This window comes from Salvelinus fontinalis, chromosome 5, assembly GCF_029448725.1.
Source record: "Salvelinus fontinalis isolate EN_2023a chromosome 5, ASM2944872v1, whole genome shotgun sequence".
In the NCBI taxonomy this organism is placed as follows: Eukaryota; Metazoa; Chordata; class Actinopteri; order Salmoniformes; family Salmonidae; genus Salvelinus; species Salvelinus fontinalis.
Window position 1 is genome coordinate 16,180,050 of NC_074669.1, and position 16,931 is coordinate 16,196,980.

Below are 16,931 nucleotides of genomic sequence, written 5' to 3' on the forward strand. Positions count from 1 at the left end.
TACATCACAAAAGGTGAGCCTCCATATGATACAATTTAGACACTGGAACTAAGTTGTAGGCTACTTTAGTATTTGTTTCTATAATAAAACAAGACAAACAGCTGTTTATTTCTGCTAATAAAACATTTAAAAAGCTTAATCATGTACTTATTGAAAACCATGTATAAACTCCGTTATAGCTTACATTGAGATGGTAGCCTATAGACCTTAGTGAGATGACCCATCACCTGCTACACAGTTTGACTGTGGGGTTAGTTTTCTTGTCTCATTCTGGTGTGTGTCCAGACCTGTTGGTGTTTGGGAAGTACTCTACCTCCAACGTGCGGGTGTTACCCTACCTCTACACCGAAGTCAATGCCTCAGAGACCCTGGCCTCAGACAAGCACCAGCTCAACTGACCACCACCCCGTAGCCCTGGTTAGAAGCAGGGCAGGATGGCCAGCACCACCATCGCACCCCAGAGCTCTACTCAGGGCACGATTCATCATCACATCCACCCCATCCACCGTAATGCTCACCTTGGGGACCTATGCCCCCACCACAGCTGCCCCCTACATCACCCAGACCACACATGCCTATCCAGGGGTGGTCTGAAAAGACCGGGGACCATTAGTGGTGTAGATAGTCCTGTAACTTATTTTCATGTAACTGTATCGCTAACTATATTTGTGTTCTTGGAGAGATGAGCTGCATGGAGAATGAATTGAAGCACATGTCAAAACTATAAGATCAAATTTGCTGTGAGGATTGTGGTTACCGTTGTGAGGTAAATAGCTTGAGACTTGGAGTAACTGCTGATGCATTTTGAGGTCACTTGCCTCAATTTTAATTTGATAAAAATAAAGAAATGGCACATTGTTGAATGCGTCCTTTCAGCAGGGTGCTTCTCTTTCTCTCCCTTAGCCAGAGGGGAGAAGGGGATGGGGTTGCAGCCACGAAGGAGGTGAAGGGGGGCTGCTTGGTAATACAGTAAACATCTGTTCAATGATGTAAAAAGCACTTGTTTAAATAACATTAAGAACTTAGCCCAAATTTCCAAACTTGACAAAAAGAACCCTTTTAATTTGTTTTACATTGGATAATAGCATAACATGCATTGGATAATTGTATTACAGAAATATTAAGAGGTCAATTTGTCAAATATTTCACAAAAGACAGTTACAGGCATCAAATGCTGTGTGGTGAAATCAGAGAGGTTGGTCTCATTGCACCAGTCAACATCAGGGTGTAGAAATGACATTCTGGTCTTTGTACTACACTACCTTTAACTACACTGTCCCACGATTGGACCTGAAGTGATAACGCTTCAAAACTGTTCACATGGTGAGAAGGTGGCTGTGCTTAAAACAGTTAGTTGCTTAAACTATGCTTAACACAACCACGTGATGTCTTCCTGAGCCAAAGAGGGGGGTTTAGGTGTCCCGAATATTGAGTGGATTTACACTGCTACCAGACTGACTCACCTGTTGAACATTCTCAATATAGTGACGATGTGACAGTTAGGGAGTTAGCCAGAGTCTCCCTACTTCTGGACCTATGGAGGTTCCACTGGCCAGGGACACAGGACAACTTCCTGGGCTTAAGGATTAAGGCCAATGGAAAATTGAACACTCGTGATGTGGGTTTTGTAGTCTGGTCCGACTGGCTGGACCTCATCGACCTGTGGAACTGGACTAGAGTTCAGGTGGACACGGACTGCTATGCAAACTAAGCCAGTGACTTCCTCTGATGCAGTTGTGGTAGATTGCGGCGTTGATGTGGAGGCTTCTGTCACCATGATGGAACATCTCATCCTACATCCAGGACAACACTCCTCGGTATTAGACGGATGCAGCTACTGTAACACTGGACCGGCCAGAGGCTGCAGGGGAAACTCACTGCTCTGGACTGTGCTGACCTCTCTGTCTCCCAGCTACTGTAACACTGGACCGGCCTGAGGCTGCAGGGGAAACTCACTGCTCTGGACTGTGCTAATCACCGTCTCCCATTCCATGTACCAGGCCTCCCGAGTGGCGCAGTGGTCTAAGGCAGTGCATCGCAGTGCTAGCTGCGCCACCAGAGTCTCTGGGTTCGCGCCCAGGCTGGGCTGGGTTCGCGCCCAGGCTCTGTCGCAGCCGGCCGCAACCGGGAGGTCCGTGGGGCGACGCACAATTGGCATAGCGTCGTCCGGGTTAGGGAGGGTTTGGCCGGTAGGGATATCCTTGTCTCAGTATGTAAAAATGTAATAAAATGTATGCACTCTACTGTAAGTCGCTCTGGATAAGAGCGTCTGCTAAATGACTAAAATGTAAAATGTACCAGAATGCTGCCATTGGCGAGGACATTCTCACCTTTACTGTTAAGGCTGCAAGTTCTACCAACAAAATATAATCTAGCATTCTGGTACCCTGCAAACCATGAGCCATTTTGTATTCTACATGAGTCAAATGTAATGGAGTCCATTGTTGTTGTGAAGGGCTGTTGTTCATACAAGGATTTGTACAATGCTTGACATGACACGCCTTGTTGACCTGATAGCCAGCGAGGTGAGACAGTCTCACCAACAGCACACATACAGAAACATTGTTGTGTAAGGGGGAAGCTGGTTTGATGTTGCTGTGTTTTCATGTGTGCCAACTACTCCAGATATTGTTGTTGTGGGGAGGAGACGCTCATTTTGGAAGTGGCCTGCTCATTTGACGGCTACATGGAGCAGACCTTTGCTGAGAAGCTTGCTTAAATACCAGTCCCTCGTGGCACACCGGGACAGCCTCGGGTGGAGGTGCATGCTGGTTGCGCTGATATTTGGCAATCATCCACGTACACAGGCTTGCAGTGCGGGGCCTCCAGATTGAGGGCCTGACAAAAACTAGGGCAAAGCAATTGGCTAAGTACTGCTCTGTTTCAGCTGTTGTGGGCAGCCTAGCTGTATGGAGAAGGAGGTGCTTTCTGAGTACCATGCATACAGGGACTTTTGAAATGTTTGGATCTTTTTTTAATACATTTGATTGGTGGATTCAAATAAAGTATTTAGTGTGTGTGTGTGTGTGTATTAGACATATTAGAGGTTCAGTAGTTTCTTCACAGCTTCTCTGTACTGGAGCACGCTGCCCTCACTCTCTCCCTCGTTCTTCAGTCTGGTCACAGAGTCCCTGTACCTCTGGCTTTCCCAACAGTTCCTCCCTCACCGCCTCTCCCTCCCCTGCTAACCTCATGCGGACCAACGTGGACAGGGCGTTCTTCTGAGAGGGGCGGTTCTCCCAGCTGTACTCCTCCATGTCTGCCACAGTCTTCTCAGACTCCCAGGCCTCCGCTTTCTAGACAGAGTAAGTGGAACAGCACAACATTGTCCGCTACATAAGCTCAAACAAAATGCTAACCAGGATTCATCAGTTTATGACGAAACATTAAGATAAGGGTAGATGATTGCTCTGTCCCCAAACCCACAATCCCAAGAGGGGCAGTGTGGAACCCCTTGAGTGCCCTGGTCAGTATTGCTCTGCTCTCCTCTCAAAGAGATAGGGTTTCTCCATACGTGGTGCGGAGTTCCTCCATCACAGCCTGTCTCTCTCCGATCACATTCCCCAGAGGACAATAGGCCCGTTGTGTGGGAGCTTAAAGCAGGGGCAGTCACAGCCTCATCAGATCCCCTGCAGCCCTGGTGTTTGGGGTTAATGACCCTCATTACATCTATATGGTTCCTAATATCCAGGCAGGCTGAGGGCCAACCCCTCCAGCGGACAGGGTGGTAGGATGGGGATGGCTGGAGAAGAGTCTCTCCTCTTTAGCATGACTGTCAGGGTCATTACACCATCTTCATAGGGTCAACTAGTGTTGCAGTCCCTTTCAATCACATCGATTCAGTTAGTTTGCTTTAGAATCTAATGATTCAGCATACAGTAGTTCACGTTTTAATCAATCCTAGTTAAAACAGGTAGGTGACCATTGGTCCGACAGACTCCATATCTCCTATTGCTTTCGTCTCCACAGGGCGTAGCCCAGTGAATGAGACGAGGGTGATGACAGGGCGGCAGGTAGCCTAGCGGTTAGAGCGTTGTGCCAGTAAGGTTGCTGGGTCGAATACCCAAGCCAACAAGGTGAAACATCTCCCGATGTGCCATTGAGCAAGGAATTTAACCCTAATTTGCTCCAAGGATGCAATACTACTATGGCTAACCCTGTAAAACAAGACATTTCACTGCACCTATCCAGTGTATCTGACACATTTTTTACTATTTTTTTTAGGCAGTGATGTTAACAGATTAACAGACACCTGTTTTACAGGAGGACATTTGTGGGTTTTATTAATGGAGTGGAGCACAGAGTACTGGAGCACTCAAATAAGAGATGAACAGAAGAAATAGTCTCTTGGGGATTGGAGTGCCTCTAGTGCCCAGCAGGGGAGATGGTCCACTACCTGCTGTGCTGTGGTGGAGGACTGTGCTCTGTCACAGTGGAGCACCGGTTTGGGTCAACAGCCCACAGAGGAATTAGCAACAGGCCCAGAGAGTCCGTCTCACTGAGTGAATAGACAGAATCACCCAAGCGGTGGCTAACAAGCGGCCTCTTTGTGGGCTAGCGTTACTACCTGAGCACAGCTTCCCCCGACCGGCGGGCTGCACTGTGCCTTCCATTGTGTATGCAAAGGGCAGCGGACAGTGTTCCGCTTCCTGGCTTGTACGCCATTCCCCAGAGAGACAAAAAGCCAAAGCTTTTTAACCAGCTAAACCCTGCTGCCTTGGTGAGAGAACTCCCAATGGCACAACAGGGAGAGCCATTAAGTCCCTTGTGGCTGTACTCATGTGAAAACAGCCTGTGCTGGTGACCCTGACAGTGGATTTCTCAGGTGTTGGTTGGAGTGCTGTGAATAAGTGGCAGGGCAGCATCAGATACTGGAGTCTGTTTTCTCCTTTTTAGAGGGGAAACGCCAGTGGTGACAATGCTGCTGTATGCCATCCCTCTGCCTATTCTCCTCATGCATCATGCCTCCCTTATGGCCTTACTCTTTCACACGAAGGGGAGAAATGATGATTCACTTGAATAGTGAATCCCTGAAATTACTTGGATGAAAGGCAACAAAAGCCTGTAACACTCTTTCTATTTACAAAGCCCTAATGTATATCCAAGCCCTTTACCTGTAGGGATGGTTTAAGGTATCATGCATCTCTTTCCTAGTCCATTAGGGGTCTCTGATGCTTTGCACAGTGATGGCCCTGGCTGCCTGACCATCTGTCCACTCACTGTCTACCTATTAGCAGATGGGCTGGCTGGGTGGTGAGGTTAGGCGGAGGATCATGACTACTCAAGCTCTTTGGTACTGACCAGGGTCGCGTTTGGGAGCATGCAACATACTGAACGGAGCAGCTAGACATGTCATGAATAGAGCTGGGAATATATTGTACATCTGACCTTTCCATATTCTGCCCTGCTGAGCACGTCTCTGGACTTGACTAGTCAGAGTAGTAGAATTAGACACTTACCCACGACTCGTGATAGAGGACAGTCAGGAGGTACATGGCATAGTCATAATTCTGCTGTCTCACAGGGCAGCTGAAGTAGCAAAGGGGAGAAAAGAAAGAAAAACATTTATCAGAAAAGTGTTAGTTGAAATAAAGCCTCCATTTAAAAGATATTACTGTAAAGCAACTGTAGTGAACACCTTATTGGTAACAGCACATTGAACAAGAGGGATGCTGCTTACCTGTCAGTGGTGATGGTGAGTGTGTGTCTCTTTGCAGGACCTCTCTCCTACCAGTTTAACCATCTTCTTCCTGGCATGGTCGTCCAAGTTCAGACTGGAGCGCTTCACCTTAGTAGACAAAGACGCATAAATCTGACATTATAATACTGAAACTTATTGGCTTTGGCAAATTGATTCAAATAAAACCATAAACAATAGATGCAGTCATCCCTCAATCTGAAATAATATGCACTGTGCCACACTAAATGTTGAAACTCTGCAGCGGTAAGTCAGTTAATGTTTAAACTCAAAGTCTACTGAATGAAATTTAAATCATGAAAAATGACAAGCAGATATGGTTCGTGCTGCAGAAAACATTCTTCCCCCTTACAGCTTTGTGACAGCTGAAGTTCATGGAAGAGAAGAAGTGAATAATGAGACGTGAAGAGGCTTTTCAGGAGAAGGATTATAGGCTGTTCTCTCGCATTGTTCCAGCACAATGTCAACCAAAACAAAACCTTAAAAAGGTCACATTTCTCATTATTGAGACTAAGACCCTTACCCCCATTGGTCAAATCCCCTTACTTTCATCAGATTAGTCACATAGTTATTCAAAGAGAGGCCATGCTACTGAGTGATCAGTAAGCCCTTTGCAGATTGGGTGGAAAACAAAAGATTACTGCAGGTCTTAACGGACATCGCGCTGCTTGCTTAGCAAGTACCACTTCCTTCTGATTTGGCTCATACGGACACTCAAACACAGGACCTCTGCCTTGCAAACACATGTAACCACCCTCCTGTAGTGTCTTACAATCAATGTCATGCATTTTCTAAAGCCCTTTTTACAGCAGTTGTCACAAAGTGAAATACAGATACCGAGCCTAAAACCCCAAAGCAATGCATAAGCAGTGGCTAGGAAAAACTCCCTAGGAAGAAACCAGAGAATATTCTCGCCTCGGAGAAGCTAGCTATTCGGCAGCGCAAGTGGGAACACTTCAGGCTTAGGAATGGGTTTCACATATACATGTACCTCACATGGGAGAGTTTATACACAAGGCTCGGCATATCACATAAGAAGTATATTATAGAAATGTTACATGTACACACGTGTGCATGTTCTACAACTGTATGTGAGAGAGAGAACCGGTTATCACGCGTGTTGACAGGAAATGCGTGTACATACAGTGCCTTGAAAAAGTATTCAGATCCCTTGGATTTCTTCACATTTTACTGTGTTATAAAGTGAGATTCAAATTGATTTATAATTTTGTCAACAATTTACACAAAATATTCTGTCAAAGTGGAAGAATGCACTTTTGTTTTTAACATGAACAGAAATGAATTAACTAAAATAGTCATTGCATAAGTATTTCACTTCCTGAGTCAATACATGTTAGAAATGCCTTTGGCATTGTTTACAGCTGTAAATTTTTATGGGTAAGTCTATAAGAACTTTGCACACCTGGATTGTGCAATATGTTCCCATTATTCTTTTTTAAAAAAACTCAAGAATTTACTGTCTACTTGGTAAGCACCTCCAGTGTAGATTTGACCTTTTGTTGTAGGTTATTGTCCTGCTGAAAGGTGAATTCCTCTCCCGGTCTCTGTTGTAAAGCAGATTGAAGCAGGTTTTCCTCTAGGATTATGCTTTTTAATCCTTAAAAAATCCCCAGTATTTGATGATGTTAAGCATACCCATACCATGATGGTACCAACAGGCTTGAAAATTAGGAAGTTACTCAGTGATGTGTTGGATTTACCCCAAACATAAGGCTTTGCATTTAGGCTGTGTATTTTTTGTAGAATTACTTTAGTGCCTTGTTGCATACAACATGCAAGTTCTGTAATATTTATCATCTGTATATTTGTATTCTTTTCACTGTGTAATAAATTAAAATGTGAAGAAATCCAAGGGGTTCGAATACTTTCGCAAGGCAATGTATATACAGTGCATTCGGAAAGTATTCAGACCCCTTGACTTTTCCCACATTTTGTTACGTTACAGCCTTATTCTAAAATGTATTAAAATTGTCCCCCCAATCTATACACAATACATCAGAATGACAAAGCAAAAACTGTTTAGAAAATTTGGCAAACTGAAATATCACATTTACATACACTACCGTTCAAAAGTTTGGGGTAACTTAGAAATTTCCTTATTTGAAAGAAAAGCACATTTTTTGTCCATTAAAATAACATCAAATTGATCAGAAATAGTGTAGACATTGTTAATGACTATTGTAGCTGGAAACGGCAGATTTTTTAAAAATGGAATATCTACATAGGCGTACAGAGGCCCATTATCAGAAACCATCACTCCTGTGTTCCAATAGCACGTTGTGTTAGCTAATCCAAGTTGATAATTTTAAAAGGCTAATTGATCATTAGAAAACCCTTTTGCAATTAGGTTAGCACAGCTGAAAACTGTTGCTCTGATTACAGAAGCAATAAAACTGGCCTTCTTTAGACTAGTTGAGTATCTGGAGCATCAGCCTTTGTGGGTTCGATTACAGGCTCAAAATTGCCAGAAACAAATAACTTTCTTCTTGCTCTGAGAAATTAAGGCTATTCCATGGGAGAAATTGCCAAGAAACTGAAGATCTCATACAACGCTGTGTACTACTCCCTTCACAGAACACCACAAACTGTCTAACCAGAATAGAAAGTGTGGGAGGCCCCAGGCAACAACTGAGCGAGAGGACAAGTACATTAGAGTGTCTAGTTTGAGAAACAGACGCCTCACAAGTCCTCAACTGGAAGCTTCATTAAATAGTACCTGCATAACACCTGTCTCAACGGCAACAGTGAAGAGGCGACTCAGGGATGCTGGCCTTCTAGGCAGAGTTCCTCTGTCCAGTCTGTTCTTTTGCCCATCTTAATCTTTTCTTTTTATTGGCCAGTCTGAGATATTGCTTTTTCTTTGCAACTCTGCCTAGAAGGCCAGCATTCCGGAGTCGCCTCTTCACTGTTGACGTTGAAACTGGTGTTTTGAAGGTACTATTTAAATGAAGCTAACAGTTGAGGACTTCTTTCTCAAAAACAAAAACATTTCTAAGTGACCCCAAACTTCTGAACAGTAGTGTAAGTATTCAGACCCTTGACTCAGTACATTGTTGAAGCACTTTTGGCAGCGATTACAGCCTCGAGTCTTCTTGGGTATGATGCTACAAACTTGGCACGCCTGTATTTGGGGAGTTTCTCCCATTCTTCTCTGCAGATCAGGTTGGATGGGGAGCATCGCTGCACAGCTATTGTCAGGTCTCTCCAGAGATGTTTGATCAAGTTCAAGTCCGGGCTCTGGCTGGGCCACAACTCCTGCATTGTCTTGGCTATGCGCTTAGGGTCATTGTCCTGTTGGAAGGTGAACCTTCGCCCCCCAGTCTGAGGTACTGAGCGCCCTGGAGCAGGTTTTCATCAAGGATCTCTGTACTCTGCTCCGTTCGTCTTTACCTCGATCCTGACTAGTCTCCCAGTCCCTGCCGCTGAAAAACAATCCCATAACATAATGCTGCCAACACAGTTCACTGAAGGGATGGTGCCAGGTTTCCTGCAGACGTGACATTTGGCATTTAGGCCAGAGTGTTTAATCTTGGTTTCATCAGACCAGAGAATCTTGTTTCTCAGTGAGTCCATTAGATGCCTTTTGGCAAACTCCAAGCGGGCTGTCATGTGCCTTTTATTGAGGAGTTGCTTCCGTCTGGCCACTCTACCATAAAGACCTGATTGGTGGAGTGCTGCAGAGATGGTTGTCCTTCTGGAAGGTCTTCCATTTCCACAGAGGAACTCTGGAGCTCTGTCAGTGACCATCAGATTTTTGGTCACCTCCCTGACCAAGGCACTTCTCCCCTGATTGCCCAGTTTGGCCGGGAGGCCAGCTCTAGGAAGAGTCTTGGTGGTCCCAAATTTATTCCATTTATAAAATGGAGGCCACTGTGTTCTTGGGGACCTTCAATGCAGCAGAAATGTTTTGGTACCCTTCCCCAGATCTGTGCCTCGAAACAATCTTGTCTCTGAGCTCCATAGACAATTCCTTTGACCTCACGGCTTGGTTTCTGCTCTGACATGCCCTGTCAACTGTGGGACATTATATAGATGGGCATGTGCCTTTCCAAATCATGTCCAATCAATTGAATTTACCACAGGTGGACTCCAATCAAGTTGTAGAAAAAGCTCAAGGATGACCAATGGAAACAGGATGCGGCGGAGAGTCTCATAGTAAAGATTCGGAATACTTAGTTGGATAGCAACTAAGAGGGATGCAAGAGTATTATCTTTTCATTCAGATTATATCATAAAACTGGGAGTTGTGTGGCAAGCCTGAGAACAGTGGCTGAAATGGTATCAGTCTTTCGGCTGTATCCTGTATCCTGGACCCTGCAATCTATCTTTGATTCTCATGCTAATCCAGGGGGATTAATGGCTAAATAATTCCTGTGTTGAGGTCGTAATCTAAGGGAAAAGTGTCAGTGGAACAGATGGCTGGCGATTAATCACAAATCTTCTAGGCATAACTGTCAATTGTTTTTAGGTTCCATGCCTATTGCCGTTCTCTATTTGTGACAAGTATGTTCATATGATGGAATATTGCAATCATACAGCGCTATGAAAAAGGTATGCATTGTAGAAGTATCTTAGAGCAGCGTTTCATAGGCTTAAAGGAAAGATTCACCCATTTTGAATGTTATTGCTTTTATGCATCTGAGTAATGTCCTATCGATTCCCTAGGTCATTTCATGTTTATCGGAGGTATTGGCCTTCAAGCAGGCAGAAATTTGGCCGGTATGAAGTAGCATTACGATAAAGCCACTCTCACTACACTGGAAGTTAATAGAAATAAGACTTCTAGATTGTGAAATTGTCTATCATACATGTCAGATTTCAATACTGGTCAATGTCAACTCGCAAGGTTGTCCTCTCTCGAATGAGCCATTGATCATATTCTTGCGTTATTCCAACCTCAAGAACTGTGTAATTTAACAGAGGATCTAGCACATTTCTCCTATGTCTGCCTCTTCAGTCCAGGGTGCATTGCATGGTGGCATTGCAAATTTCAGAGTCCACTCTGTGGCACATCGATCTGCAAGTTGAACATGGATGCTGGCCTTCTAGGCAGAGTTGCAAAGAAAAAGCTATATCTCAGACTTGCCAATAAAAAGAAAAGATTAAGATGGGCAAAAGAACAGACACTGGACAGAGAAACTCTGCCTAGAAGGCCAGCATCCCGGAGTCGCCTCATCACTGTTGACGTTGAGACTGGTGTTTGCGGGTACTATTTAATGAAGCTGCCAGTTGAGGACTTGAGGCATCTGTTTCTCAAACTAGACACTAATGTACTTGTCCTCTTGCTCAGTTGTGCACCAGGACCTCCCACTTTTTTTTAAGAGCCAGTTTGTGCTGTTCTCTGAACGGAGTAGTTCACAGTGTTGTACAAGATCTTCAGTTTCTTGGCAATTTCTCACATGGAATAGCCTTCATTTCTCAGAACAAGAAGAAAGTTCTTTGTTTCTGGCCATTTTGAGCCTGTAATCGAACCCACAAATGCTGATGCTCCAGATACTCAACTAAAGGCCAGTTTTATTGCTTCTTTAATAAGCAAAACAGTTTTCAGCTGTGCTAACATAATTGCAAAAGGTGTTTCTAATGATCAATTAGCCTTTTAAAACGATAAACTTGGATTAGCTAACACAACGTGCTGTGCTATTGGAACACAGGAGTGATGGTTGCTGATAATGGGCCTCTGTACGCTTATGTAGATATACCATTAAAGATTAAACGTATTTATAAAGCCCTTTTTACATCAGCTGATGTCACAAAGTGCTGTACAGAAACTCAGCCTAAAACCCCAACAGCAAGCAATGCAGATGTAGAAGTAGAAGCACGGTGGCTAGGGAAAAAATTAATCTACCGTTTCCAGCTACAATAGTCATTTACAACATTAACAATGTCTGCACTATATTTTTGATCAATTTGATGTTATTTTAATGGATGCATTTTTTAAAACTTTTCGAACACAAGGACATTTCTAAGTGACCCCAAACTTTTGAATGGTAGTGTATAAAAATTATGCCGATTCATGAGGCGCAGGTAGCCTGGTGGTTAGAGCGTTGGACTAGTAATCGAAAGGTTGCAAGATCGAATCCCCGAGCTGACAAGGTAAAGAAAATCTGTTGTTCTGTCCCTGAAAAAGGCAGTTAACCCACTGTTTCTAGGCCGTCATTGAAAATAAGACTTTGTTCTTAACTGACTTGCCTAGTTCATTAAAAGGAAAAATAAAAAATGATTTTGACTGGCTGAGAATCTGCTGTCTGTCATCCTGACACAATCAGAACTACAGGACAGCTGGAGGTCGAATTTCATTATTGAAACAATGTTGCGAATGTTGGAGACAAAAGTTAATACAAATCTCCGCTGTTGAAAACCAAACGCTAGTCTAAAAAAAAAAAGTGAGATAATATCTTGATGCTTTTTTACAGTGGAGATCTAGTATATCCTGTTAGGGGCTATAGGGGGCGTTTTGGAAAAACTGGAAAATATGTGCAAATTTTCAAACGGCCTCTTAATATATTTTTGCTCTTACAATATGCATATTGTTAATACTACTGGATAGAAAAGAGTCTATAGTTTCTAAAACCGTTTTAATTTTTTCTCTGAGTGGAACACAAGTCCTTTGGCAGCACTTTCCCCGACCAGGAAGTAAAATGCAAGATGTTTATGCTCGCTTCAACGCTCTGCCTATACATGGTCATGCCACCTATGACCCGAAACACACCTCGTACGCCTTCCTCTGGGTGTCAAGAGGACGTCAGAAGAGAAATCTTGCGTTTATCTTGTTCTGACGTGAAATAAGACCTATTTCTTTGGCGTGACCGTCAATTTCAGGAAGTCAGAAGCGCGCGACTTGGGAGAGATATCATGTTTTGTTTCGCTGCCGTTTCTGATGTGAACTATCTCCAGCTCGGATTTGATTTGATAAATGAGACCATGTCATCGTAATGTATGTTTTTTCAATATAGTTTAATCAGATTATTTGAATTTTTTCGGGAGTTTTGCCGTGTTCCGTAATGTTTCCTTTGTTTACGTTGGAGAGATCCATGCCACTCGACTAGTACCCCTGCTAAATGAAGATGGAAAGTTGCCATTCTGAATGGATTGAACGACTCTTCTGGACTAAGGACAACTTGATCAACATTCTGATGAAAGATCAGCCAAAGTAAGACCAAATTTATAATGTTATTTCATATATCTGTCGTGCATGTCAACTGGTCGCGCGCGCCCAAGTGTGTCTGTCTGGCGTGGCTATGCTAATTTAGCGCTACAATTAGTTTTCGATGTAAAACATTTCATAAATCGGAAATATTGTCTGGAATCACAAGAATCCTGTTTTTCAATTGCTGCACAGTATGTATTTCTCAGAAATGTTTTATGAGGAGTAATTAGGTATTTGATGTTGGTGTCTGTAAATGTTATGGCTGCTTTCGGTGCCATTTTTGAGTGTAGCTGAAATGTAATTTATGATTTATACCATAAATATGCACATTTTTCAAAAAAAACATATGCTATACAATAAATATGTTATCAGACTGTCATCTTAGGAAGTTGTTTCTTGGTTAGTGGCTATATATATCTTCATTTGGTCGAATTAGTGATAGCTGGTGATGGACGTAAAAACTGATTGGTGTTAGAAAGTGGTGTCTTTTGCTAAGGTGGTTAGCTAATAGATTTACATATTTTGTCTTCCCTGTAAAACATTTTAAAAATCGGACATGTTGGCTAGATTCACAAGATGTCTGCCTTTCATATGCTGTATTGGACTTGTTAATGTGTGAAAGTTAAATATTTTTAAAAAATGTATTTTTTGAATTTGCCGCTCTGCCTTTTCAATGGAGTGTGGGAGGAGTGCCGCTAGCGGCACCCCTGTCCTAGAGAGGATATAACATGCCTGGCTGGGCTGATAAGACAGTGGATTGCGCAGTCAGATGGAATAGTGAATAGGCATTTCAACTTCATACCCTTAGCCCTTACCCTTATCTTGTGTAATAGACACCGGCTGGAACGCGGTTTTAACCAAATCAACATCCAGGATTAGACCCACCCATTGTATAATTGTTAATTAAATACTACCACTCAATTAGCACTTTGTGACTTACGCTTTAGAGCTTCGCAGTGTTTCTTTATGGCTGCTGGAGTTAAATGCAAAAAGTTTGGAATCTGAAACAGACAAGAGTTTTCATAAATGCCTGTATGATCTGACAGCACAATACAATATGCCTTAAACGGTACAAATTATTTCCATCCCAATGCATAATCAAAAGCTCTGACATGTCAGGTTGGAGGTGAGGAACTGACCTTGATGAGCTCTAGGTTGCCCTTCTTCTCCGGAGGCACCCCTCTCTTCACTGGGAAGCCCATGCGGACAGGCAGGGGCACAGAGCCCTGTCTGAAGGGGGCAGCGGTCGGGTACACTGCTGTCCAGTCCTGGTCTACAGGCATCCTATCTTGTCCTGGGGTCACCCGCCTGACACACCATGGAGACAGGGAACAGGGAAAAAGACAACTAATTAGAGATGTCACAACAACTTCAAAATTTAGCTTTATTTCTGTTAATATACAGCTTCGTCTAAACTTGATAATACATTCCTCAGAATTAGTTTTATTGGCAAATTATCTGGGCTGATTTCATGACGTGATCCTCTACCCAGGGACCATAATGTGCTGTAGCCAGAAAGTGTCATGTTTGCGTGCTTGTTGGGTTGTGTAGTCTATATATTTTTAATGTCTTTGTATATTTCCAATTAATTTGTACACTAGAGGGCACTATGTTGGGTCATGGGTCACTGTTTACTTCAGCACACAGGTAGCAATGATGGCTTGTGAGACTAGCACACAAGTGACCAGAAAGTTGTATTTATTTAGGTGACAAGAAAATTGTGGATGCCGCCCAGGTATGGAGTGCAAACAATTCTCACCATTTACACCTTGGAACTATGATAACGTTATTCACTTATGGTAATTAGCTAACTTGTACGGCTACATCTGCCAGTATGTAATGTTTTTAATCTTTACTGCTATAAAATGGGCAAATGACCCAACCAAAAATCTACATTTGAATTAGTTAAGATTGTAACGAGCTAATGTGAAAGTGGTACTGTTTGGCGTTGCACAGAGAATGTTCGGCCAACATTAATTTTGCGATACCACCTTCGTTCTTGATTTGGCCAAACGTACAGTATCTTCAAAAACATGTCCCTGTCTAGTTGCAGGTGGTTCGTCAGACTTTTAAAAATGCTCAGTTATTATTATGTTATCTGTAACATTACAAGTAAAAGTCTAAATTGTTAATATACATTTAAAATGTCTAGTTGCGGGACGAAGCTATCGCTCTTTAAGGTTGCTGAAACATTTTCTGTGGTACACCAAACAGACCGCGGTAGACAGTTTCAGGTTGGATATTCGACAGATATTCGCGCTTTCAAACCACTTGAGCCACAGACTCCAAATAAAGTGTCATGATACCGGAAAAATTGAGCACAACATTGCACAGGTATTATTTTCACGATTTTTACATTAATTAGCTTTCCAAAGCGAATAAACATGTGGAAATGTGAGCAGCATTTTGTATTCCTAATTGAATTAGTTAGGGAGCTTAAACAAAAGTATATATATTTTTTTTACATTCGAATTTCAATAGCTCATTGGCTCAAACAAGATTCAGAATGTCCACGGACTGGCGGAGATGGGCGCCGCGAGGCATCCAGTGTGGTAACGCGACCGATCCCGGAGAAGCTGACGGGAGCCCCGGGGAGAGTTCTCTTTTCTTTGTGAAGGGCAGGGCACCCTGGAATGGGTTCGCCCCGAGAGAGGGGCCCAAGCCCTGGAAAATGTTGTAGTTTCGGCGCCGTCCGGTGAGCTCTCCCTGGCCCTTGAAAATCAGAGCGAGAGGTTTTAAATCTCATGCCGGGCCGTACACAAATCCGCTGCAGGTCTCCAAGGTGAACAGCCTCTGGCATGTTCTAACAATGTAGGTAAGGGAAGTTGGCAAAAGAGATTCGTAACTTCGGGATAAAGATTGGCTCTAAGGGCTGGGTCGGTCAGGCCGGGGTGCGAAGTGGGGCTGGGCTCGAGCCGCCTCTAGGGGAGCAGTCGCTCCGTCACCCTCCTCTCACCACCATTGGAAGCTCGTTGTGCGGCCCATCTCGCGGTCTCTCGTGTGTGGTCTCACAAGGGGCTGCGTGCGAGAGTTCGTCGGGGTGGTGTCAGTCAGTGGGCCGAAGGCAGACCGGTGGGGGATTGGGTCCGGCAGCGGCAACTCTAGATGCTCGCCAGGCCCTTCTCGTGGATCTCCCCAGACCCACACATTGTAGGTGGGGAGGTCTCCTCTACGCTCACTAGACTTGAAGCGGATACTAAACCCATTGGCCCCGCAATGATAGGGCATTGCATGGATCTGGCTCATGCCCTACGAAGTGGGAAGAGGTATCGCCAGCTTATCTGGGGAGGGAGGCCTACATCTGATGTGGGTAGTACCATCCACACCCATTGATTTGCTACGGAACCATAAAACAGATGGAAGAAGCCTAGGTTCCCACTGGGCACGGATCCCTGAATGTCAACTTGATGAAATTCAAAAGGAGCGTACCCACCTGTCGTGGTCACACTCAAAATCACCCGTGGGGTGACTGTGACCCCCCCTCATGTCAAAGTGAGGAATATCAATGAAGCGCTGGTAAAGGTGGTTCCTATGGTTCTGTCCCGGAGGGCTGACTGAGCAAGCAATTGATTGAAAGGGGATGATTATTATTTTCTGTTGCCGCTAGATACAGTGAGGGGTATTTGGTTCTCAAGCCTATAAGTATTGCACTGGCACTTCATGCAGATTGGGTGTAAAAAATAAACAGTTAAAGTCTGCTGAAGGTTAGTAGTGGCAACTGATGTCCAGTTTGTAAGACAGAAAAGCCTCTGATGATACCACTGGGCGTTACTCAGGGGCTGGGCGCAGTACTCAGGCTGTGGAGGTTGGGGACTTAGTCTATGAGTGGATAAAAGCATGCGGGTCACCAGGTGCACAGAGCTTGTTTCAGGTTACTAGGTGCACAAGGAGGCCTCCATCAAGGCGGGGGGGGCACTCTGAGTCCAAGCAGGGGTGGCCGGACTCAGGGGCAGCACTCAGGCCATGGAGGTTGGAGTGGGGACTTAGTCTGTGAGCAGAAAAAAGTGGGCGGGTCACCAGGCGCACGTGGTTCCTGACAGTGGGACTATAGATTTCTTAGTAATT

The 16,931-nt window shown here is 44.0% G+C and overlaps 1 pseudogene; it reads right to left on the reverse strand.

Annotated features, from left to right (window-relative positions):
- Window positions 1-645: 645 nt before the first annotated feature.
- On the reverse strand, window positions 646-16,352 carry LOC129854848 (28S ribosomal protein S35, mitochondrial-like; annotated as a pseudogene).
- Window positions 16,353-16,931: the final 579 nt, after the last annotated feature.